The 27,261-nt window shown below is 40.3% G+C and overlaps 2 long non-coding RNA genes across 3 annotated transcripts; one reads left to right on the top strand and one right to left on the bottom strand.

Annotated features, from left to right (window-relative positions):
- LOC132694508 (uncharacterized) lies at positions 1-27,109 on the bottom strand. The gene is made up of 5 exons (XR_009617332.3): positions 26,738-27,109; positions 24,497-24,627; positions 4,519-4,658; positions 1,608-1,711; positions 1-366 (listed from the first exon to the last, which is right to left on the bottom strand). It is a non-coding gene; the product is annotated as an uncharacterized LOC132694508 (long non-coding RNA).
- Positions 1,589-8,355, top strand: LOC132694513 (uncharacterized). 2 transcript variants are annotated; one of them, XR_009617336.2, is made up of 3 exons: positions 1,589-1,821; positions 4,153-4,240; positions 8,162-8,355. It is a non-coding gene; the product is annotated as an uncharacterized LOC132694513 (long non-coding RNA). The 2 variants fall into 2 exon arrangements; XR_009617340.3 differs by lacking the exon at positions 1,589-1,821 and adding an exon at positions 2,310-4,028.
- Positions 27,110-27,261: the final 152 nt, after the last annotated feature.

Here is a 27,261-nt window from a genome sequence, read left to right as displayed (position 1 = left end):
TTTCTTTAACACCATAAGGTAGTTGTTTTATGTGTTGTATCTTGAATAGGACTCAAGTACAGAAAATTCACTATGTACCAGCAACAGCGGTGTTTTAATGCAAGTCGGTGCCATATTTGCTCATTTGTGAGAAGCAGGACAGCAGAATGATGAAGAGTAGATTCTGAAGCCAGACTAGAGACCAAAGGGTTATGAGAACAAGGAGGTCTTCCCACCTGGGCAGATTCTTACAGGGCAAGAAGGGGTCTGGACTTTATGCAAGTGAAAAACCTTCAGATTCTGTGGCCATCTCACAGAGGTCATACCACAACATGGTGTCCCATGCTCTGGTTACACTGGGAATCCTGGTTGGGGTCATATCTAGGGCTGAAAAAGACCAAGGCAGACATACATATTTTTTTTTAAATGCATACAACAAGAATGGAGAAAAAATAATTTTCAAAGCATCAGAGAAAAAAAAACCTTAAAATACTTTCAAAATACTGATAAAAATACTTACAATACTTTTTATAGAATAATGATAAAAGTAGCATCTTGGGAGCCATCCAAACCTCACTGAGGATCAGCATTAGAATAGCTGTGTGATGCAGGGCAAATCACTTTAACCCTGTGTGAGCCCTATCTGTTGGGAATAATAATAGCACTTCCTACACAATGAAATGTTAACTGAGATAATGATTGTTTGGCACTGAGTCCCTGGTATATGGTGCTGTTATTACAGATGATTGATATAGGTGGACAAGAAAATCAAATAGTTCCTTTCCGGTAGTTCCTTTTTTGGTTTTGGGTACATAATTTGAACCCACTGAAATCCTTGTTTCATAATACATGCCCACCAGTGGTTGTAGAACACATAAAAAATGGACTTCTGTGTTGGGATTGGATGCTTGGAGACCATCTGGTTTCAACAATTCAGAATAATTCTAGGATTGAGAGAAAGCAACCGGGGTGCCTGGGTCGCTCAGTCAGTTAAACATCCAACTTTCGCCCAGGTCTTGATCTCGCCGTTCGTGACCTCAGGCCCCACATCGGGCTCTGTGCTGACAGCTCAGAGCCTCGAGCCTGCTTCAGATTCTCCCTCTCTTTCTGCCCCTCCCCTGCTCACACTCTGTCTCTCTCAAAATTAAGTAAACATTTAAAAAAATTTTCTTGGGGCACCTGGGTGGCTCAGTTGGTTAAACGTCCGACTCTGGCTCAGGTCATGATCTCACGGTCTGTGAGTTCGAGCCCCGCGTCGGGCTCTGTGCTGACAGCTCAGAGCCTGGAGCCTGCTTCAGATTCTGTGTCTCCCTCTCTCTGACCCTCCCCTGTTCATGCTCTGTCTCTCCCTGTCTCAAAAATAAATAAAAACATTTAAAAAAAATTTTTTAAAAATTAAAAAAAATTTTTTTCTTAAATAAAAGAAAACATGCTCCTGCACCTGCATACCCATACCCGACACATGTACATACCACACTTGTGCACACACACCCACACTTGTACATCATACTTGTACACACCCACACACCATGTACGCCCTTACACTTGCGCACACACACACACACACACACACACACAAACACACATAAGTGTAAGCCCTTTCCAACTGGTCAATGACTCATACCAACCTGCTGTCATCCTCAAGAACATCCCAATCTTGTCCCAGTTATGCAGGTGTAGGAACTTCAAGATTTTGAAGGTTGTGTCAGATCTTATGGGAGTGGGCTCTGACCTATGAGGGAGGGTGTATTGTGACTCTCCTTAGAGGGGCACAGTGGTCAAACTGGAAGGAGGGAAGGGCCCTCTGCTCCGACAGATGGCTAAGTACTTTCCGAAGAACAAGTAAGTAAAAGACGTACATTTTGCATTTGTCTATTAGTTTTTAAAAAAGAACTTTTTTTCTCTTCTTTTTTCTAATTAATTTACCTCCACAGTTATTTCTTTACTCCTTTCTTAAGAATCTGTTGCTTTTCTAAAATTCTAAGTGACGTATTCAGTTGATTAAATTCTCTTTGTCTTGGCTAACAGAAGCATTTAAAGCTATGAGTTTATATCTGAAAACAAAGCTTTGTCCATATACCTTAGTGTTGATATGTTGTGTTTTCTTGCTTATTCTTTTTCTAAAGATTCTGGTATTGTAATTTTCATTTCTGTATGACTCTAGTGCTGTTTAGAATCATTTTCCCCCCTCTTATGATTTCCAAGTGGCTGGGTTTTCTTGTGTGTGTGTGTGTGTGTGTGTGTGTGTGTGTGTGTTAAATATTTATTGGTTACAATGGCTACAGAATATAGTTAAGTATAATTTCTGCTTTATGGAATTTATTAAGGTTTCTTATGTGCAATTTCTATGAATATTTGTAGCTGATGTGCATTTCACAAGCCATGATCTAGCTTTGGTAAAACAAAATGTAACTTTATTTTTCTGTTACAAAACTTGTCCTCTTTTTTGAGGCCTATTATTCCTAACAGCCATTAAAAAAATAAAACCCACCAACCACCCACAAATATTAGCCACTTCCAGGCAAACTCTGGCATTCCTGTTTTTTCAGGATTTTCCATCAATTAGGGATTTCTCCTTCCCACATCTAAGTAAGGGGAACCCTTGTTGCCTTCCAGGAAGGTCATCCGAATGTTTTGAGGCCATTTCCTGCCCGCTGTGACATCCCTTGAGATAGATGGTCTTCTCCTCCCAGGCCTGTCACCTGCCACGGCTATGCAGAACATAGATTTGTGGCCTGTCTCCCTCTCTTCCCGGTTTGGGCACACGCCCTACTGGCCGAGACCTCATGGCCACTTCCACTCTGCCGGCCCCCTCCCAGCCACGTTTGTGAAACCTCCCATACTCAGGTCCTCAGGTCCTCTGGTCCTGATACCATCTTGACACCTCCCCAGGTGCCTGCCTGTCCTCCCAGAGAATCTCCACTTTGGGACCTCACACCCCTAACTAGGGGAGGGATATCCTTTCAGGGGAGCTCTGACCCTGGGGGCAAGGGAGGGGACAAAGGACCGTGGCCCTTCTCAAGACACCCACGCAGCATCTGATTCTCCGGCATCCCCAACTTCTCCTATCTGAGGCGGCAGGACGCAAATCTCCAGGTCTCGGCTGCGCTTTGGTGCCACCTGGTGGTGGTTGGACAGCCCGGGCGTTACCCCTGCCTAGGCTCCTGGTGCTGTTGCTGGTGATCCTCCACGCTGCGGTGACTCCCCAATGAGCTACTCTTTCTAGAATCCGCCTGATTAGATGGCGCCTGCTTTGTTGGGTAATCTGGGGATACTGGGCAACTAGAATACCAAGACAACAGCTTCTGCTCTGCGGTTTCCAAAAATAAGTTAGGCTGTGTTTTCACTGCCCTGCCGTCCCTCTATCCCCACCCTACCAACAAGAAATAATAACTTTAATTCCCACCTCAGCCCTTAGAGAATAGAAAATAGTCACCAGGAAGACAGTGAAATTCACAGGATGGTGCAGGTGGGTTTCTGTCAGGTTTTACTCATTATCCCTCCACATGGGTTATGAGCACTTGAAAGGCGGTAATAACCCCTCTCTGTATGTCTCATGCCCCCTTCCCTGACACGTGGGGGACCCAGCACGCTGAATGCTGTGGTCAGACAGGGCAGGAACCTAGGCGGCAGCAGAGGAGGGAGAGAGACCCAATTCCAAACCACCCTCCTGACACCTTCTGAACCAGGACACCAAAGCAAAGAGAAGGAGGTGGGAGACGGGAATAGATTCCCTGTTTTCTCAAAGCAGAATGTTCCTATAATCCCTTTCCTGAACGGAAATGGCATAAAGCAAAACAACAATGACCAGTTCCTAAAGGCGAAAATCCGCTTCAGATTTCCTTCCACTAGCAAAAGTCGGTGCTGATGTGGGTCTTTTGTAAAAGTGAAATAAAGCAAACTTTCAGATTGGAGGAGAAGGGGACACCTGTGCCTGAAGGAAGTGGAAAGACCCCATGTGAGCCAGGCATTCAGAGTAGCCAACAGGAGACACAGCTGGAGGGGGTTCCCTGAATCACGGTGACCAGCATTCTCCTGCAGAATTGCCGGTGAGAATATAGGCACATTTAACTTTTTTGCTTAAATTTTGTTTTGTCTGACATTAAATGTACTAGCCTTCGTTATGTTCACATTCTAATGCTTTTTTTTTCTTTCTTTCTTTTTTTATGTCAGCACAGAGCCTGATACGGGGCTGGAACCCACTGACTATGAGATCGTGACCTGAGTCAGAGTTGGAAGCTTAACCGACTGAGCCACCCAGGTGCCTCTACAGTCACATTTTAAAACAATACTCTTTGTTGTGGAAAAATATAGACATTTTGGGAAAATAAATTTTATATATTTTTTCTATCTTTCCATCTATCTAAGCGTACAGAGATTACTAGTTTCCTAGGGCCGCTGTAACAAATTACCACAAACTGGATGGCTTAAAACAACAGAGATTTATTTCCTCGTAGTTATGGTGAGAAAAAGTCTGAAATTAAGGTGTCAGGAGGGCTATATTCCCTTCAAAGGCTCTAGGAGAGATTCATTTCTTACCCCTTGCAGCTTCTGATGGCTTTAGACATTCCTTGGCTTGTGGCTTCTTTTATCTCTGTTTTCACATGGCCATGGCCTTCTCTATAGTTTGCATCTTCTCTTCTGCCTCTTATAAGGACACCGGTTGTTGGATTTAGGACCTATGAGGATAATCCAGGATGATCTCATCACAAGATCATTAATTTAATTACTTTTACATCCACAAAAATCCCCTTTTCAAATAAGGTCATATTACAAATTCAGATACTAGGATGTAGGTATACATACATACACATCACATCTTTATGCATTCTTTTCAGGTGTTGGTTATATGCATAAATAAAACTTTTTAAACTAAATTTAGGGGCACCTGGGTGGCTCAGTCGGTTAAGTGGCCGACTTCGGCTCAGGTCATGATCTCGCAGTCTACGTGAGTTCTAGCCCCGCGCCGGGCTCTGTGCTGACAGCTCAAAGCCTGGAGCCTGCTTCAGATTCTGTGTCTCCCTCTCTCTGACCCTCCCCTGTTCATGCTCTGTCTCTCCCTGTCTCAAAAATAAATAAACATTAAAAAAAATTTTTTAATAAATAAATAAAATAAAATAAATTTAATTCACAGGCTCTACACAGTTTATATTCAATATTTCTGTAGCAAATTTGTCAATCTTTAAATATTGATCCAAAACAAATTTGCAATGGCTGCATCATAGGCCATCTTAAATGTGCTATGTTTTATTTAACCATTCAGTTAATATTGAGCACTCATAATTTTTGGTACTGTAGATAAATGCTATGGTCAACAGCCTCGCAAAAATCTAGCTTCTAAAGGTATGTAATGGACAGCTTGTTTTCACCACTCTGTATCCATCGTCCCTTCTGATAAACTACCCCAGTTTTTCCTGTGGAACTAACCCTTCCTTATGGGCTATGGGTTTGGTGAAGCCATCAGTGAATATGGTGGTTCTACACTTTTCTAGATTAGAAAACAGACACGAAACCTGACCTAGGCTAATTTTATACTCTCTCCATGGCAACTAAATCTTAAGCAAAATGATAAGACTCAAAACAGCTGTAGCTGATTCATCCTGTAGCTGATTCATTTCTTTCTGTTACCTGGTTCGGAAAGCAACCCGAGAGCCACCTGGGGCTTCTATCCTCTTTGGACCAGTTTTTCGGATTTCTCTATCAGGGCTGTGAATTGAATAAAAAAAAATTTTTTTTCTGTTTTATTTTGTCTGAATTAATTTCTGGTTTTTGCAAAGATCCCTAACATATATAAGGTGAACACTTGGTTCATTTTTGTCTTTTTTGCTTTCTATAAAAAACATTTAGTAATATAAATTTTCTCCTGAGCAGAGTTCAATTGGTGTCTAAAGTCATGTTCTCACTGGTATTATTTCATGCATGGATTTATATTTCTTCTTTGAACTGAGCTATTTAAAAATGTGGTTTAAGAATTTCCTGTGGTTTTTTTAGAAAATTATTTTATTGCTTTATGTTTCATTTTGTTACATTATGTTAAGAGAATTTTGGAGATTTATACAGATCATTATGTGCATGATGAATTTTTATAAATGTTCTTTAGGTCATTAGAAAATAGGTATTGTCTATTTGTGGATACGAAACATCCTTTCTCTCTCTCTCCACACACACACACACACACACACACACAGTCACCCACAAATGTTATAACTAATAACTGACTTCAGCAAAGTTGCAGGATACAAAATCAACACATAAAAACCAGTTGCATTTCAATTTACTAGCAATGAACAGTCCAAAAAGAAAATTAAGAAAACAGTTCCATTTAAAATATCATCAAAAATGGGGTGCCTGGGGCTTTTGGTTTCTGCTCAGGTCATGATCTCACGATTCATGAGTTTGGGCCCCACATTGGGCTCTGTGATGGCAGTGCAGAGCCTGCTTGGGATTCTGTGTCTCCCTCTCTCTCTGCCCCTCTCCCACGCATGTTGTCTCTGTCTCTCTCAAAAATAAATAAACTTTAAAATAATAAAATAAAATATCATCAAAAAGGAAAAAATGTTCAGGAATAAAGTCATCTAAGGAGTCACAAGACTTATATACTAAAAACTATAAAACATTGCTAAAAAAAATTCAAGAAGACCTAAGTAAATGTAAAAATATCCCATGTTCATGGATTGGAAATATACAAATTCAATGCAATCCCTATCAAAATCCCAATGGCAATTTTTTGGTCTTTTTTTTTTTTTCCAGAAATGTTAAAGCTCATCCTAAAATTCACATGAAATTTCAAAGGGCCCTCAATAGTCAAAACAATCTTGGAGAAAAAAAGAACAAAGTTAAAGGACTCACAATTCCCAATTTCAAAAACTTACTACAAAGCTACAGTCACTAAAACAGTGTAGTACTGGCATTAGGATAGACATATAGACCAATGAAATAAAATCAAAAGCCCAGAAATAAATCTTCACATCCCTGGTCAATAAATTTTTGACAATAAGGAAAAGGCCAATTTGCTCAACAAAGTATTTTTAAGAAAATAGGATATCCACAGGCAAAAACAAAACAAAACAAGTTGGACTGTTACCTCATACCATACACAAATTAATTTAAAATAGATCAAAAACTTAAGGGGCGCCTGGGTGGCTCAGTCGGTAAAGCGGCCGACTTCGGCTCAGGTCATGATCTCGCAGTCCGTGAGTTCGAGCCCCGCGTCGGGCTCTGTGCTGACTGCTCAGAGCCTGGAGCCTGTTTCAGATGCTGTGTCTCCCTCTCTCTGACCCTCCCCCGTTCATGCTCTGTCTCTCTCTGTCTCAAAAATAAATAAACGTTAAAAAAAAAAAATTAAAAAAAAATAATAAAATAAAATAGATCAAAAACTTAAATTTAAGAGCATAAACACGATGATCATTTTAGAACACTTCTATCACCCCTAAATAGTTCCCTCATGCCTATGCCTAATTGATTTGCTCTATTATTTTGGTCTTTCTAGAAATTTTATACAAACAAAATCATACAAAACATAGTTATTTGTGTCTGGCTACTTTCATGAAGTTCACCTATGCTGTAGCATGGATTAGCACTTTGTTCCTGATTTTCATTGCTGAGGAGTATTCCATTGTGATTTCTCATGATTATAATGGGATTATGGGTTTTGGAGAGGAAGACCACAGAGTAAACTGACATTCCTATCACATCACATCAAGGGTACATGGTATCAACATGATTCATCACTGTTGATGTTGATCTTGATTTCCAGGCTGAGGTAGTTTTTGTCATGTTTCTCCACTTTCTTACGCCTTTACATACGATACAATTTGAAAGAATTCGCTATGCACAGTCCACACATAAGCGGTGGGGAGTTATGCTCCCCCAACTTGAGGTAAAGCATACAATGGAGCATAAACACTCCTTTCAGGTATCTACATAAATTATCTGGAATCTGTGTGGGAGATTTGTCTATTCTCCATTTATTCTTTTATTTATTTATAGCATGTGGACTCATGGATAATTATTTTATACTATAGGTTATAATCCAATACTATTTGGTTTTATTGCTCAATTTGTCCTGCTTTGGCTGCTGGGATCACCTTCAGTTGCCTCCCATGTCTTTCTGACATATTCCTATCATTTTAGGTATTTTCATTTTTTAAGTACTTTTTTTTTTTTTTTTTTTAACTTTCAGGCACTACAGGACGCTCCAGGCTATTTCTCACACCTGATTTTAGAATCAGCCATTTTTCCAAGAAGCCCTGGCTCTTTTATTAGAGAATGGTATGAGAAACCAAGATCTGGGCACTGTGTATGCTCATTGCTACTGGGGTGTTTGCTTCTTGACCCTCTCAGAGGGCAGAGCTTGGAAATATATCTGTATGTACACACTGTGTATGATTATTTGCCTCTTGGGGCTCCTGTGTGGCTCAGTTGGTTGAGTGTCTGACTCTTGATTTCAGCTCAGGTCATGATCCCAGGGTCATAGGATCGAGCCCCGCATTGGACTTTGTGCTGAATGTGGAGCCTGCTTAAGATTCTCTCTCTTTCCCTGCCCGGTCCTTTAAGACTTTGGGTTTTGAATACCAGCTACGTGCCAAAGAAAAAAACGCGTGAGAGTTGTGGTACACTGTGGACTGACTACCCTCGATATTCTGTGAGGGCTTCCTGAACAGCAAAGGGTGTGAGATCCCCAGTCCAGAGTTGGGAGATTGGAGTGGTGCCATTCCCCCCCCCCCCCCCCCGACACCAACACAGGGGGACTTCAGAGAGCAACACAGCGGCCCCAGTGGAGGCAGGACCCGCTTACACCAAACCCCACCCCTGTGTACCTGGAAAATGCTTATTTACTGGGGTAAGACTGACTCTGAGCCAACACAGGGAGCCTCTCCTCCAGGACAGACAGCACCCCACATGCACCAGTGTACTGAAAATCAAGTGCTTCAAAACGTCACCTGCAGTTCTGGTGAAAACAGGGGCAGACCTGCTTTTTTTTTCTTTTTTTTCTTTCTTCTTTTTTCTTTTGGAATCAGGCTCATAGTTTCTTTCTTTCTTTCTTTCTTTTTTTAATTTCCTTTTCTCTTTTTTTTTGGATCAGATTTTTTTTATCCTTTTCCTTTCTTTTTTCTTTTTTTTTTTTTCCTTTCTTTTTCTTTGGAATCAGACTTACAATTTTTTGATTCTCTGTTTTTTGTTATTGTTCCTTTTCCTTTTCTCTTTTTTGGGGGATCAGGCTTTCCCCCCACTGCCCATTTTTTCCAGGCTTACTTCAACAAACAAATCAAAGCACACCTAGTTAAAGGTCCAAACACTCCCCACTGGAAGCAACGAGGAGCTCTGCAGAGGACTAACTAGCAACAAAGAGCGGCCAAGATGCAACAGCAGAGTGCACACAGCATACACCAGAAACACTTTCTGAAGTGCCAGGCCCTGGACAGTGTATGACCCCTTTTAAATACAGCACTAATCTCAGGTTCAGGAAACATAACAAGCATTTAAAACACACAAAAGGAGGATGCCTGGGTGGCTCAGTCAGTTAAGCATCTGACTTTGGCTCAGGTCACGATCTCATGGCTCGGGAGTTCAAGACCTGCATGGGGCTCTGTGCTCACAGCCTGGAGCCTGCTTTAGGTTCTGTGTCTCCCTCTCTCTCTGCCCCTATCCCACTCACACTCTGTTTCTTTCTGTCTCTCAAAAATTCATAAACGTAAAAAAAAATTTTTTTAAACACACAAAAGACAGAAACTTAGCCAAAATGACAAGATGAAGGAACTGTCCCTAAAAGAAAGGTCAAGAGGAAATCACAGCCAGGGACTTGCTCAAAACAGACATAAGCAACATATCTGAACAAGAATTTAGAATAACAGTCATAAGACTACTACCCGGGCTTGAAAAAAGCATAGAGGACACCAGAGAAACCCTTGCTGCAGAGATCAAAGACCTAAAAACTAATCAGACTGAAATAAAAAATACTGTAACTGAGAGGCAAAACTGAGTGGACACAGTCACAATAAGGATTGAAGAAGCAGAGGAGAGATTAGGTGATACAGAAGATAAAAATATGGAAAATAATGGAACTGAAAAAAAGAGGAAAAGGAAATTATTAGATCATAAGGGGGAAATTAGAGAACTTAGTGATTCCATAAAGCAAAACAACATCCATATCATAGGAGTCCCAAAAGAAGAGCTGGAAAAAGGGGCAGAAGATTTATTTGAACAAATTATAGCTGAGAACTTCCTTAATCTGGGGAAGAAAACAGGCATTCAAGCCCAAGAGGCACAGAGAACTCCCGAGAAATGAAAAAACAGGTCAACACCATGACATATCATAGGGAAGCTTGGAAAATACAAAGATAAAGAGAGAATTCTGAAAGGCGCTAGGGACAAAAGATCCATAACCTACAAGGATAGACACATAAGGTTAGCAGCAGACCTGTCCACTGAAACCTAGCAGGCCAGAAAGGAGTGGCAGGAAATATTCACTGTGCTGAATGGGCAAAATATGCAGCCAAGCAATCTTTATCCAGCAGGGCTGTCATTCAGAATAGGAGAGATAAAGAGTTTCCCAGACAAACAAGAACGAAAGGAGTTGGTGATCACTAAACTCGCCCTGAAAGAAATTTTAAGGGGGACACCGAGTGGAGGAAAAAAAAAAAAAAAAAGAAGACCAAAGCAACAGACTAGAAAGGACCAGAGAACATCACCAGAAACACCAACTCTACAGGTAACACAATGGCACTAAATTCATATCTTTCAAAAATCACTCTAAAAAAGACACAAGGTATCAGAATGGATAAAAAAATAAGATCCATCTATATGCTGCCTACAAGAGATTCATTTTAGACCTAAAGACACCTGCAGATTGAAAGTGAGGGGATGGAGAACCATCAATCATGCCAATGGGTTGCCATTGGCAAATAAAGCCAGAATAGCCACGCTTATATCAGACAAACTGGATTTGAAAACAAAGCCTAGGACTCCTAGGTGGCTCAGTCAGTTAAGCGTCCAACTCTTAGTTTTGGCTCAGGTCATGATCTCACAGTTCATGAGTTCAAGCCCTGCGTCAGGCTCTGTGCTGATGGCATGGAGCCTGCTTGGGATTCTCGCTCTCTCTGCCCCACCCCCACTCACACACATGCTCTTTCTCTCTAAATAAATAAACATTAAAAAAATAAATAAATAAAGACTAACATGGGATGAAGAAAAGCATCATCTCACAATTAAGGGGTCTATCCATCAAGATCTAACAATATAAATATTTATGCCCCCAATTTAGAAGCACCCAAATATATAAACCAATTAATAATAAACATAAAGAAACTAATTGATAATAATACCATAATAGTAGGGGACTTTAATACCCTACTTACAACAATGGACAGATCATCTAAGCAGAAAATCAACAAGGAAATGATGGCTTTGGGTTTTTGTTGCTGTCGTTGTTTTTAATTTTTTAATGTTTATTCATTTTTTAGAGAGACAGAGTGTGAGCAGGGGAGGGACAGAGAGAGAGGGAGACACAGAATCGGAAGCAGGCTCCAAGCTCTAAGCTGTCAGCATAGAGCCCAATGTGGGGCTCAAACCCACGAGCCATGAGATCACGACCTGAGCTGCAGTCTGATGCCTAACTGACTGAGCCACCCAGACACCCCATGGAAACAATGGCTTTGAATGACACACTTGACCAGAAGGACTTAACAGATATATTCAGAACATTATGTCCTAAAGCAGCAGAATACACATTCTTCTCAAGTACACATGGACCATTCTCCAGAATAGATCACATATTGGGTCACAAATCAGCCTTCAACGGATACAAAAAGATCAAGCTCATACCATGCATATTTTCAGATTACAACACTATGAAACTTGAAATCAACCACAAGAAAAACTTTGGAAAGCCCTCAAATACATGGAGGCTAAAGAACATCCTACTAAGGAATGAATGGGTTAACCATGAAATTAAAGAAGAAATAAAAAAAAAAAAAACACATGGAAGCAAATGAAAATAAAAACACAACAGTCCAAACCCTTTGGGATGCAGCAAAGACAGTCCTAAGAGGAAAATACACTGTAATGCAGGCCTATCTCAAGAATCAAGAAAGGTCCCAAATACACAACCTAACCCTACACCTAAAGGAGCTAGAATAGAACCAGCAAATAAAGCCTCAAGCCAGCAGAAGAAGGGAAATAATAAAGATTAGAGCAGAAGAAAGCAATATACAAACAAACAAAAAACCCACAGTAGAACAGATTAAAACAAAAATGCTGGCTCTTTGGAAGAATAAACAAAATTGATAACCCCCTAGCCAGACTTATCAAAAAGAAAAGAGAGAAGACCCAAATAGGTAAAATCACGAATGAAGGAAGAGTGAGTGATCACAACCAACACCATAGAAATACAATTAAAAGAGAATACCATGAAAAATTATATGCCAACAAACTGGGCAATCTGGAAGAAGTTGACAAATTCCTAGAAACTCATGCACAACCAAAATTGAAACAGGAAGAAATAGAAAATCTGAACAGATCCAAAACCAGCAAAGAAATTGAATCAGTTATCAAAATCTCCCCAAAAACAAGAGTCCTGGGCCAGAGAGCTTCCCAGGGGAATTCTATCAGACATTTAAGGAAGAGTTAATACTTATTCTTCTCAAACTGTTCCAAAAAATAGAAATGGGAGGAAAGCTTCCAAACTCATTCTATGAAGCCGGCATTACCTTCATTCCAAAACCAAAAACCCCACTAAGGAGGAGAATTACAGGCCAATATCCCTGATGAAGCTGGATGCAAAAATTCTCAACAAGATACTAGCAAATTGAATTCACAATATATTAAAATAATTATTCACTATGATCAACTGGGATTTATTCCTGGGCTGCAGGGCTGGTTCAATATTTGCAAATCAATCAATGTGATACACCACATCAGTAAAAGGATAAGAACCACATGATCCCCTCAATAGATGCAGAAAAAGCATTTGACAAAATGCAGCAACATTTCTTGATAAAAACCCTCAAGAAAGTAGGTATAGAAGGAACACACCTCTGTGGGAAATAAGTTTAAGAATTCTGTATGCTTACACCAATGGGTTAACAAGGCTTAGGGCAGAAAGCTGCCACAGGATGAAAGCTCTCAAGGCCAGTCATTAAGTAAGACAAAACATAGAGGCAGAAAGCCACCATCAGGTGAAAGCGTCCAAGGTTAGTTAGTCACTAAGTAAAACAAGGCTTAGGGTGGGAAGATGCCTCCACAGGATCAAAGTGTCCCAGGACAGTTGGAGGTGGAAAGCCACTATGGGGCGAAAGTGCCCAAGGTTAGTTAATGAAAAGTGCCTTGTTAACCTTAAGGCAGCATGCTCCAGCAATCTTAAACTTTGGAGATAACAGCTACTTGGCTGTATCACCCACAGAGAAACATGTCCTTCCCACATCTGGCTCCAATATATCATTGTTCTTTAATCTCAACTTCTAATGCCACTTGCCCACCAAACCCTTTGCTTCTTACACACACAAATTAATGGTCACTATCTTATTGTTTTCTTTTGCACGTTCACCACATATGTAAAACCTTGAGAGGGGCACCTGGGTGGCTCAGGCAGTTAAGTGTCCGACTTCAGTTCAGGTCATGATCTTGCAGTCCATGAGTTCAAGCCCCACATCGGGCTCTGTGCTGACAGCTCAGAGCCTGGAACCTGCATCAGATTCTGTGTCTCCCTCTTTCTCTGCCCCTCCTCTGCTCATTCTCTCTCTCTCTCTCTCTCAAAAATAAATAAGCAAAAAAAAATTTTTTTAAACCTTGAGAGCTCAATAAATACGGAGACAAAACCTCTGTTCAGGGGTCTTGTCTCCTCCTGGACATTAGCCTCTCTTGTATTCAATTCCGCATCCACTCTCTTGCTGGACAAGAGAGAACTCCAGACTCAAAGTCTGCAACACACCTCAACATCATAAAGGCCATATATGAAAGACCCACAGCTAATATCATCCTCAATAGGGAAAAACTGAGAGCTTTCCCCCTAAGGTCACATATAAAACAGGGATGTCCACTCTTACCATTGCTGTTCAACATAGTGCTAGAAGTCCTAGCCTCCACAATCAAACAACAAAGAAATAAAAGACATCCAAATTGGCAAGGAAGAAGTCAAACTTTCACTCTTAACAGACGACATGATGCTCTGCTGGGAAACATGAATGACTCCACCAAAAACCTTCTAGAACTAATACATGAATTTAGCAAAGTCAGAGGATATAAAATCAACATACAGAAATCAGCTGCATTTCTATACACCAATAATAAGCAGCAGAAAGAGAAATCAAGGAATTGATCCCATTTACAATTGCACCAAAAACCATAAGATACCTAGGAATAAACCTAATCAAAGAGGTAAAGGATTGTTTGCTGAAAACTAAAGAAAGCTTATGAAAGAAATTAAAGACACAAAGAAATGGAAAAGCACGGATTGGAAGAACAAATATTGTTAAAATGTCTATAATATCCAAAGAAATCTACACATTCAATGCAATCCCTATCAAAATAACACCAGCATTCTTTACAGACCTAGAACAAACAATTCTAAAAAATGTATGGAACCACAAAAGACCCCAAATAGCCAAAGTAATGTTGAAAAAGAAAACCAAAGCTGGAGGCATCACAATCCCAGACTTCAAGCTGTAGTACATAGCTGTAATCATCAAGACAATAGGATAATGGCACAAAAACAGACAGACACATAAATTGATGGAACAGAATAGAGAACCCAGAGATGGACCCACAAATGTATGGCCACCTATCTTCGACAAAACAGGAAAGAAGATCCAGTGGAAAAAAGACCATCACTTCAGCAAATGGTGCTGGGAAAACTGGACAGCGACATGTAGAAGAATGAAACTGGACCACTTTCTTACACCACACACAAAAGTAAATTCAAAATGGATGAAAGACCTAAATGTGAGGCAGGAAACCATCAAATTCCTAGAGGAGAACACAGGAAGCAACCTCTTTGACCTCAGCTGCAGCAACTTCTTACTAGACATGTTTCTGGAGGCAAGGGAAACAAAAAAGCAAAAATGAACTGTTGGGATCTCATCAAGATAAAAAAGCTTCTATACAGCAAAAGAACAATCAACAAAACTAAAAGGCAACCGATGGGATGGCAGAAGATATTTGCAAATGACAACTGGATAAAGGGTTAGTATTCGAAATCTATAAAGAACTTATCAAACTCAACACCCAAAAAATAATCCAGTGAAGAAATGAGCAGAAAACATGAATAGACCCTTTTCCGAAGACATCCAGATGGCTAACAGACATGAAAAGATGCACAACATCACTCATCAATCAGAGAAATTCAAATCAAAACCACAAGATACCACCTCACACCTGTCAGAATGGCTAAAATGAACAACTCAGGAAACAACAGATGTTGGCAAGGATGCAGAAAAAAAGGGAACACTTTCACATTGTCGGTGGGAACGCAAACTGGTACAGCTATTCTGGAAAACAGTACGGAGGTTCCTCAAAAAAGTAAAAATAGAACTACCCTTCAACTCAGCAACTGCACTACTAGGTTTTCATCCAAAGGATACAAAAATGCTGATTCAAAGGGGCACAGGCACCCCAATACTTATAGCAGCACTATCAACAATAGCCAAATTATGGAAAGAGCCCAAATGTCCACCGACTGATGAATGGATAAAGATGACGTCGTATGTATACACAATGGAATGAATATTACTCAGTGGTCAAAAAGAATGAAATCTTGCCATTTGCAACAACATGGATGTAACTAGAGTGTATTATGCTGAGCAAAATAAGTGAGTCAGAGAAAGACAAACATCATATGATTTCACTCATATGTGGAATTTAAGAAACAAAACAGATGAACATAGGGTAAGGGAAGGAAAAATAAGACAAAAACAGAAAGAGAGGCAAACCATAAGAGACTCTTAAATACAGAGAACAGACAGAGGGTTGCTGGAGGGGAGGTGGGTGGGAGATGTGCTAATGTGTGATGGTCATTAAGGAAGGTACTTGTTGGGATGAGCACTATGCAGTAATGAATCACTGGGTTAAATAACTTGAATTAAAAAAAAAAAAAAAGATTCTCTCTCTCCCTCCCTCTGCCCCCCTCCCCCACAGGCTCACTCTTTAAACTAAAAAAAAAAATATATATATATATATTTGTCTCTTTATCCCATTGGATCTATATTTAGCTAAATGAGTTCATACTGATGACTGCAATGTTAATCCATCATCACATCGTTTATTATTCTAGCCTCCTCCCTGCACTTTTTTATCTATAAATTTGCACTCCAACAGCAAGTATCACCTATGGACATGACGACTCAGTTGATTACTAATTCAGCAGTCGCTTTTACTTTTTTTTTAATATTTTATTTTTAAGCAACATGGGGCTTGAACTCACAACCCCAAGATCAAGAGTTGTATGCTCTACCAACTGAGCCAGTCAGGCACTCCTCTTGAGAAGTTTCCAGCAAATAAACTCCTTTATCTTCAAACTACTATGAGTTGTTAGAAAGTCCTGCTTTGCTGCTATTGTTATCTGCAAAGTAAAATGTCAAGGCTTTCTTTTGGTCGAACAGCTTCCTTAATGTTAAAATCTGCTATTTTACCTTGTTTGAACATCTTGTGGGAGTACAGGATAAAGCAATTCCAAAGTATCTTGTATATCACATAGTTTACTTTGGTTGGAATATGCAAAAGGTCTACTCTGTTTATTGCCAACTATCCTCGATGCTCTTTTTTTTTTAATTTTTTCAATATTTATTTTTTCATATTTTAATTATTTGTTTTTAATTATTTTTTAATTTACATTCAAGTTAGTTAGCCTATAGTGCGACAATGATTTCAGGATTAGACTCCTTAATGCCCCTTACCCATCTATAGCCCATCCCTCCCTCCCACAATCCCTCCAGCAACCCTCTGTTCTGTATATTTGTTTCTTACGTTTTGTCCCCCTCCCTGTTTTTATATTATTTTTGCTTCCCTTTCCTTATATTCATCTGTTTTGTATCTTAAATTCCTCATACGAGTGAAGTCATATGATATTTGTCTTTCTCTGACTAATTTTGCTTAGCATAATACCCTCTAGTTCCATCCACTTAATTGCAAATGGCAAGATTTCATTCTTTTTGATTGTCGAGTAATACTCCATTGTATGTATGTATATATATATATATGTATGTATATATATATATATACCACTTCTTCTTCATCCATTCATCTGTCGATGGACATTTGGGTTCCTTCCATACTAGGCTATTGTCAGTAGTGCTGCTATAAACATTGGGGTGCATGTGTCCCTTTGAAACAGTACACCTGTATCCCTTGGAGAGATACCTAGTAGTGTAGTTGCTGAGTTGAAGGGTAGTTCTATTTTTAATTTTTTGAGGAACCTCTGTACTGCTTTCCAGAGTGGCTGCACCAGTTTGCATTCCCACCAGCAGTGCAAAAGAGATCCTCTCTCTGCATCCTCACCAACATCTATAGTTGCCCGAGTTGTTAATGTTAGCCATTCTGACAGAGCTGAGGTGGTTGTCTCATTGTGGTTTTGATTTGTATTTCCCTGATGATGAGTGATGTTGAGCATTTTTTCATGTGTCGGTTGGCCATCTGGATGTCTTCTTTGGAGAAGTGTCTATTCATGTATTTTGCCCATGTCTTCACTGGATTATTTGTGTTTTGGGTGTTGAATTTGATAAGTTCTTTATAGATTTTGGATACTAACCCTTTATCTGATATGTCATTTGCAAATATCTTCTCCCATTTTGTCAGTTGCCTTTTAGCTTTGCTGATTGTTTCCTTTGCCGTGCAGAAGCTTTTTATTTTGATGAGGTCCCAATAGTTCTTTTTTTTTAATGTTTATTTATTTTTGAGAGAGAGACAGAGTGCAAGCAGGGCAGGGGTAGAGAGAGAGGAAGACACAGAATCTGAAGCAGGTTCAAGGCTCTAAGTGTCAGCACAGAGCCCGACATGGGGCTCGAACCCACAAACCGTGAGATCTTGACCTGAGCCAAAATGGGACGCTTAACCTACTAAGCCACCCAGGCACCCCCCAATAGTTCATTTTTGCTTTTGTTTCCCTTGCCTCCAGAGACACGTTGAGTAAGAAGTTGCTGCGGCCGAGGTCAAAGAGGTTTTTGCCTGCTTTCTCCTCGAGGATTTTGATGGCATTTACATTTAGGACTTTCATGCATTTTGAGTTTGTTTTCGTGTATGGTATAAGAAAGTGGTCCAGGTTCATTTTGCTGCATGTCGCTGTCCAGTTTTCCCAGCACCATTTGCTGAAGAGACTGTCTTTATTCCATTGGATATTCTTTCCTGCTTTGTCAAAGATTAGTTGGCCATACGTTCGTGGGTCCATTTCTGGGTTCTCTATTCTGTTCCATTGATCTGAGTGTCTGTTTTTGTGCCAGTACCATACTGTCTTGATGATTACAGCTTCATAATACTGCTTGAAGTCTGGGATTGTGATGCCTCCAGCTTTGGTTTTCTTTTTCAAGATAGCTTTGGCTATTCAGGGTCTTTTCTGGTTCCATACAAATTTTAGGATTGTTTGTTCTAGCTCTGTGAAGAATGCTTGTGTTATTTTGATAGAGATTGCTTATTTTTTTTAATGTTTATTTATTTTTGAGATTGAAAGAGAGAGAGAGAAAGAGAGAGAGAGAGAGACAGAGAAAGAGAGAATGAGTGGTGGAGGAGCAGAGAGAGGGAGACACAGAATCTAAAGTAGGCTCCAGCCTCTGAGCTGTTAGCACCGAGACTGATGCAGGGCTTGAACTCACAGATTGTGAAATCATAATGACCTGAGCCGAAGTCAGACGCTTAATCAATTGAGCCACCCAGGCAACCCTCCCCTTTTTTTAATGCACGATGCTCTTATTTTTAAAAAAAGTATGCTTGCTTGTGCATATTCAAGTGTCTGAGGTACAGCATACAGAAGTAGCACATTTAATAATATCATTAACCTTTATATACACAGCAGACTTTAATTATAAAAACTGTTTCTAGTAACATATTTTATAGAAGGAAATTTATATCTTCATCAAATGTCAAAAAATCCCTCATCTTCTACCACTAAAAATAGTTGGCAGTCTATAGCAGTAATTTTGTCAAGCTTTCTCTTTAAATTTTTTGTCTCAAAAGTAGAAGGAACTATATTCTTGAAATATTTTTATAAAGACTGTTGTTTTGCAATTTGATTAGTAACAACAGAATGAGTTTAGGAGGTCTCATATTTCTCTGAAACTTTCTTGTTTTATTCATAGTCTATACTCTTTGTTACATAGGGGTCAAAGTTGTTTCAGCATGGATGTTCTTTACGTAAATTTAGAGATTTCGTTTGTGAAATTTTAGGGTGGCAAACTTGATGTTCTCCTTGCATGTCATCCTTGCAAGATGTGAAGAATTCCCAAAGGGGACTTTTTGCTGAAAGACTCAAATATAAATAAAATTAAATAGCAAAAATTAAATATAATTCTTAAATATTAGTTCGTTTAATGTTATGAAGGTTAAAATGCCAAGTAAGTCGATAAAGATTAAAATTCTGATATAATCTTTCTCTATTTGTCCTGGTACATTTACGTATTCCTTTAAGAGCCTATTTTATTTATTTTTTAATAGATAATACATTGACATGGCTTTAAAAATGTAAAATGCTACCAAAAGGTACACTATGTGTAGATTATCTTCCCCTCACCATCCTCTGTAGTTAACTAGTTTTATAATTAATCAGGGATTACAGTACTTAATATGTATAACCTAAGTACATATATTTTATTCCCCCTTTTTACTGTGAAAAAAGTAACACAGTATATACTCTTTTCCTGTTCTTCACCTTGCCTTTTTCATTCAATTTTTCACATCAGTGTGCACAGACATTTTCATTCACTTTTATGGCTGCATATTATACATTGATGTAGATGTACCACAGTGTATTTAACCAGGTCCCTCTTTCAAAAGCAAAAACAAACAAACAAACAAACCAATCCAAGTAGGATTATACCCACAACTATATGGTCAATTAATCTTCAACAAAGCAGGAAAGAATATCCAATGTGAAAAAGACAGTCTCTTCAACAAATGATGTTAGGAAAACTGGACAGCAATGTGCAAAAGAATAAAAGTGGACCACTTTCTTACACCATACAGAGAAAAAATTCAAAATGGATGAAAGACCTAATATGAGACTTGGAACCATAAAAATCCTAGAAGAGAACACAGGTAGTAACCTCTTTGACAAAGGCCATAGCAACTTTTTTCTAGATGTCTCCTGAGGCAAGGGGAAAACAAAAGCAAAAATAAACTACTAGGATTACATCAAACTAAAAAGCTTCTACACAGCAAAGGAAACAATCAACAAAACTAAAAGGCAGCCTACAGAATGGGAGAAGATACTTGCAAATGACATATCTGATAAAGGATTAGCGTCCAAAATCTACAAAGAACTTCTAAAACTCAACACCCAAAAAACAAATAATCCAATTAAAAACTGGACAGAAGACGTGAACAGATATTTCTCTAAAGAGGACATATAGATGGCCAACAGACACATGAAAAGATGCTCAACATCATTCATCATGAGGGAGATGCAAATCAAAACCACAATGAGCTATCAGCTCACACCAGTAAGAATGGCTAAATTCAACAACACAAGAAACAACAGGTGTTGTTGAGGATGTGAAGAAAAAGGATGCCGTTCACTGTTCATAGGGATGCAAACTCGTGCAGCCACTGTGGAAAATGGCACAGAAGTTCCTCAAAAAGTAAAAAATTGAATTACCCGGTGATCCAGGAATCTCACTACTGGGTATTTACCCAAAGGATACAAAAACACTAATTCAAAGGGATATATGCACCCCTACGTTTATAACAGCATTATCACAATAGCCAACATATGAAAGCAGCCCAAATGTCCATTGATTGATGAATGGATAAAGAAGATGTGGTATATATACACAATGGAATGAATCTTTCCATTTGCAAGAACATGGATGGAGCTAGAGAGTATCATGCTAAGCCAAATAAGTCAGAGAAAGACAAATAACATATGATTTCACTCATATGTGAAATTTAAGAAACAAAACAAATGAGCAAAGAGAAGAAAAGAGAGAGAGAGAGAGACAAATCAAGAAACAGACTCTAAATTATAGAAGACAAGGGGCGCCTGGGTGGCTCAGTCAGTTGAGCGGCCGACTTCTGCTCAGGTCATGATCTCGCAGTCCTGAGTTCAAGCCCCGCATCGGGCTCTGTGCTGACAGCTCAGAGCCTGCAGCCTGCTTCGGATTCTGTGTCTCCCTCTCTCTGCCTCCCCCCCCCCCCCCCCCGTTCATACTATGTCTCTCTCTGTCTCAAAAATAAATAAACATTAAAAAAAAAAAAAAAGAAATTAGACCTTGCCTATTAAAATAAATAAATAAATAAATAAATAAATAAATAAATAAATTGTAGAAGACAAACTGATGGTTACCAGAGAGGAGGGGAGTGGGGGGCTGGCTGAAATAGGTGATGGGGATCATGGAGTGCACTTGTGACGAGCACCTGGTGATGTATGAAAGTGTTGAATCACTATATTGTACACCGAAACTAATATGACACTGTATGTTAACTAACTAGAATTAAAATAAAAACTTTAAAAAGCAAATGAAAAACAAAAAATAAAATAGATAGGACTACATCAAACTGAAAGTTTCTACACAGCAAAGGATATCATCCACAAAATGAAAACTCAACCTACTGAATGAGAGAAAATAGTTGCAAATCATTTACCTGATAAGGGGTGAATATCCAAAATATCTGAAGCACTCATAACCCAACAGCAAAAAACACCCAAAAAACAAAACAACAACAAAACAATCTGATTAAAAAATGGGCAGGGAATCTGAATAGACATTTTTCTAAAGAAGACATATAGATGGCCAACAGGTACAAGAAAAGATGCTCTGTATCATTAATCATCAGGGAAATGCAAATCAAAACCACAATGAGTTATCATCTCACACCCGTTAGAATTGCTAAACTCAAAAGACAAGAAATAACACGTGTTAATAAGAAGAGGATGTGGAAAAAAGAAAACCCTGTGCACTGTTAATGGGAATGTAAACTGGTGTAGGCACTATGGAAAACAGTACAGGGGTTCCTAAAAAAATTAAAAATAGAACCACCATATGGTCCAACAATTCAATTTCTGGGTATTTATCTAAAGAAAACAAAAACACTAACTTGAAAAGATACATGTACCCCCCTGTTCACTGCAACATTATTTACAATAGCCAAGATATGGTAACAACCTAAACATCCACAGATGAATGAATGGATAAATATTCAACCATTAAAAAAGAATGAAATCTTGCCATGTGAAACAACATGGATGGACCTCAAGGACATTATGCTAAGTGAAGTAAGTCAGACAGAAAATAAATACAATATGATCTCTCTTACATGTGAAATCTAAAAAAACAAAAACAAAAACTAGAAACAAAAACAAACGTGTAGATACAGAGAACAGATGGTGATTATAAGAGACGGAGGGTGGGAGAAATGGGTGAATTGTTTTCTTTTTTTTTTTTTTTTTTTTTTTTTAGTTTAAGTAAACTGAACAAAAATTTTATTAAAAAATTCCTAGGTCCAGGCCTATGAGACACAGGCATCAGTGTTTTTGTAGTTCCCTGGTGACCAATGTGCAAACAAATTTGGGAACCGTTGCACTATTTAAAAAAAATTTTTTTTTAACGTTTTTATTTTCGAGAGAGAGAGACAGAGACAGAATGCTAGTGCAGGAGGGGTAGAGAGAGAGGGATACACAGAATCTGAAGCAGGTTCCAGGCTCTAAGCTGTCAGCACAGAGCCCATTATGGGGCTTGAACTCACAAACTGTGAGATCACGACCTGAGACGAAGTCAGAGACTTAACTGACTGAGCCACCCAGGACCACTGTGCTATTACTAAAGGAATTCTATGGGTGGTATTGCCCATTTAAATATTATTCACAAACTGCTGAAATATTGCTTGAAATAAGATTGGCGGAGCAGGGGGGGTGGGGAGTGGGAGGAGGCAGATAATCATCTTCCTGAGAAAAGAATTTTCCAGGCTCTCTCCCAGTCCAGGTAAACCACTCCGTCCCTGTGGACTGTTACCAAACAGGTCCTTCTGGAGGCAGCTAGGTTTAGAAGAGGCTAGGTCTGAAAATATCTGGAAGTCTCAAGGTATTATTACCCATGGGAGAGTCTGCATTGTGTGAATGGAGGCCTCAATACTTGTATTCCCCACGAAAGATTTATTTGAGGATCCACACTCAGCGACAGCCTGAAGGAAGGTAGCAAGCACAAAGTAGTTTACTAAGGACAGAACACTGTCAAGAAGGGACAGTGAACAGACCCAGAGGTAGCAACTGCACCAGGATTAGGGGTGTCTTTTCTTTTTATGTTTGCATAGGTTATGGGTCATAGCTAGGTCAGTCTCTAACTGAGGTCATTTCCAACCATCTAAGGGACTCCTCCTGCCAATTAGGAGGATGAGTTTTGGGCCCTACAAGGTTCTTGCTGGAACTGTCCTGTCCATCTCCTCCCACAGGGGCAGGGTTAAAATCACAATGTAAATACATGACAATGACACTATAGGTTACTCTGGGGCAGAGGCTGAAGAGGAGAGGGCATGTTCTGCACCTGTGGCTCTTGATCTGTTACTTGGTGTCTTGGTGGCCACAAGGCCAGGATGTTGAAGGGTCTTGGGAGCCACAAAGTCAGGATGTTGTGTCCCCAGGCTTCTAATGTGTACCCTATTTATCACCATCCTTGCCTCCAATACATGTCTAACAAACTGTCTATCAGTACCATTTAAAACAGGCATCCCAGTTTTGTTTTGTTTTTGTTTTTTTCTATTAAGTACCCATAGCTTTCTAAAACTTTGAGTAAATTAAGTTCGGAGAGATCAAAAGTTCCCCATAATGGCCATTGATGGTGTTTTTGGTTTTTTTTTTTTTTTTTCTTTTTTAGTTTATCTTTGAGAGAGAGCAGGGGAGGGGCATAGAGAGAGGGACAGAGAATCCCAAGCAGGCTCAGCGCTTAACCGACTGAGCCACCCAGGCACCGGTGCTCTAAATTACTTTTGGTTAAGTCAATCCACTTAGTTTATAAATGTGCATGCAGAAGGACCATAGTTTTTAAACACAAAACCAGTCAGAGTCCCACTAAGGGCAAGGAAGGGAGCAGCACTCTCAGAGCATTTTGATGACTGCAATCCCATTACTAGGTTTTTCTCTGGTGCAAAGGGAAAAACTCCTAAACAGCACAGTTTCATCAGTAGCAGCTTGGTTCCAGAAGGAATCAGAGTAAAGACCGTCACAGTTCCAATAGGAACAATCCAGTCCCCAAAAGAAGTCCGACCAAAGGCCAAAGGAGCACTTTCAAAGTAAAAACAAAACAAACAACAAGGGCATAAAACAGATCCTAATAAAGCCTGGAGAGTGCAAAAACAAAGCGCAGAGCCCCAAATCCAGGAGGAAACTTACCGCAAACTCCAGGGTCAGCGAGAAAGCAGTGAGCCCAATTGGCTCTGTGCGTGCTGTCGGGTTTGTTCACCAGCCTCCGAGTTGCTGGGGGTCTTCTTCGCATCCCACTTCTGATCACCAAGTAAGTTAACCTTACAAAACAAAACTACCAGCTATTTTAACAGCAAAAATGGATTTATTGGGGGATAGCAGAGAATCGCAAGCCACAGCACACACTCTCCCAAGAAACTATAGGTAACTCCCTTCAACGAGGAACGTTCCTTTATAGAGGAAAGGGGAAGCTCGGCTGTTATAAACAGAAAGTCCATTGGTGAAAACTGGGAGTTCAAAGTATAGTGGCTTTTCATTGGCTGCATTGTTGCAGTCTCTCATTGGCTGGGCTGTTGCCAGGGGAGGAGAAAGGCCTTCCTTCTTGCTGGGATAGGCGTGGCCATGTGCAAGGTCCTCCTCTTCCCCTGGGTCTGTAATTGACAAGTCATAGGGCAGGAGAGCTCACCTTGAGGGCTCCCCAACTGCATTCTAAAGGAGATTTCCTTTTATTACTTTTCACAGAGCATACTCTAATCTCTGCCATTATTGCAGGAAGAACTCTTAAAAAGGTTAATCATAGGTACTGGAGAACCAACATACCCAGAAGAGAAAAACATGGTTTTAGTGTTATTGTATAAGAGTAAAAGTAATTGCAATAGATTCTACAATTTTCTGGATTCTAATTCAAATTGAAGTTTACAGATTTTCCCTTAACTTCCTTCAATTTATACCTGGTCTCTTTAACACTGGAAATCTTGGCTCCTAACAACATTAGCATAGTTACTTTTTTTGGTCCTAATTTACATCAGTTTCAAAATAATACTGTGCATTTTAACAAGAAATATACTAAATGATGTTTAAGGTTTCTTTGAAGTTTCATTTGTTGTTAGAGTATGTTCCATAGTGACATACAGTTTGAACTGCACTTTTTTTAAATGTTTTATTTATTTTTGAGAGACAGAGCACGAGCGTGGGGAAGGGCAGAGAAAGAGGGAGACACAGAATCCAAGGCAGGCTCCATGCTCTGAGCTGTCAGCATAGAGCCTGACCTGGAGCTTGACCCACAAACCATGAGATCATGACTTGAGCTGAAGTCAGACGCTCAACCGATTGAGCCACCCAGGAGCCCCTGAACTGCACATTTTTAAAAAAATTTTTTCAGGTTTATTTACTTATTTTGAGGGATGGGGTTGGGACAGAGAGTGAGGGAGAGAGAGAGAGAATCCCCGAGCTGCCAGCACAGAGCCCAACTCAGGGCTGGATCTCAGGAGCCATGAGATCAGGAGCTGAAATCAAGAGTCAGACACTTAATGGACTGAGCCACCCAGGTGCCCCTGAACTGCATGTTTTACAAAAAGGTTGTCGTAAAGGCACCCATGGTGACCAGTAGAAACCTTCCCCCCAAATTGTTTTAGTGTTGGCATGATATAGCCCACACAACACAAGGAAGCAAAATTTGTTTTTCCAGGAGCCTTGCTGTCTATCATCAGAGAGAGAACAGCCCTGTGAAGGCTTGGGCTGAATTATCAGAGGTTGCTTACCACTCTTGCCAAACTCTCAAGTCTTGTTAAGGAGATTTGTAGCTGTCTCCCAACCTTCTCATCTTCCCTCTCTCCTTGAAAAAAATCAGAAAGCGGGTATTCTGAAGTATGGGTCTCGAAGTACACATTTAGGTGATTGTGTAAACTTGAAGTGTAGCTGAGGCACAGGGGTGCAAGAGCACCTGGCTGCAGGGGTCCCAAACCAGGTTTGGCCATTTGCTGCTGACAAAATCCAAAGGCAGAGAAACGGGTGGTGGTCAAACCAGAAATAAATTTATTTCAGTGAGGCCAACACTTGGGAAGACAGCAGACTAACCCCTCGAGGACTGTCTCCAAAGTACCAAAAATACTTCAAGACTTATATAAGGAAAACGTGGGACAAAGGTCTGTGGGTGCATGCAGATAGGCTGTGACCTTCAAACCAACCATTGTCTTGAGGTCAATCACATGGGGTGTGGCTGGCAGCTGGGCAGTCCCTATTGCCTGAGGGGAATAGGTTTTAGGTCTTTTGCCTGAGTTAAAAGATAAGCTAGAAAAAAAATTTAATCAGTTAGAAAGTTTGAAGTCAAAATGGAGGTAAGTGCTGTCCTCTCTCCGAAGCTGGGAGTAGGTGCAATTGACTATTAGGAAAAGTGAAACATGAGTGGGTGCAGAAATCGGTGTAACAGACCTGTAAGACCAGGCGGAGTCAGACATCTCAGAGGACGGGAAACTGGCTGGTGCACAGAGTTGTTGAGTCTAGGAAGGGAGAAGAGGTTTTTACAATACTCCGAGAAGCACTGTGGTGCCCCCAGAGGTAGGTTCCGTTAACCCGAGAGCGGTGAGTTCCCAGAGTCCAAACTGGCATGCACTTCCCTCGGCTTCTGCTGGCCCAGAGCAGGATGGCCTGGCCTGGAGGAAGTCCCTTGCGCAAAAAGGCGCGACGTGAACTTGGAAGGCGGATGCGTCCCTGAGGGGAAATGAACGCGAGGCAGTGAGGGGGTGGGAACTAGGTGGTGGTGGGAGAATGATGCCACGCCCAGAACTGGACTAGGATTCCCCGCGGGGGCCGTGCTTCCCGGCCCGTTCGTTTTGACCTCTTCCCACACCCTGGGACCGCGCAGGCGGCCAAGGAAAGTGTTGCCCAGCAATCGCAGCCGAAGCATTCTGTTCCCGCCCCCCTGCGGCCGGACCTCCGCCTACTCCTACCGCGGC

The sequence above is a fragment of the Panthera onca genome, chromosome A3 (assembly GCF_046562875.1).
Source record: "Panthera onca isolate mPanOnc1 chromosome A3, mPanOnc1 haplotype 2, whole genome shotgun sequence".
In the NCBI taxonomy this organism is placed as follows: Eukaryota; Metazoa; Chordata; class Mammalia; order Carnivora; family Felidae; genus Panthera; species Panthera onca.
The sequence above is the reverse complement of the archived record's forward strand: the minus strand, read 5'-3'. Positions and strand labels throughout refer to the sequence as shown.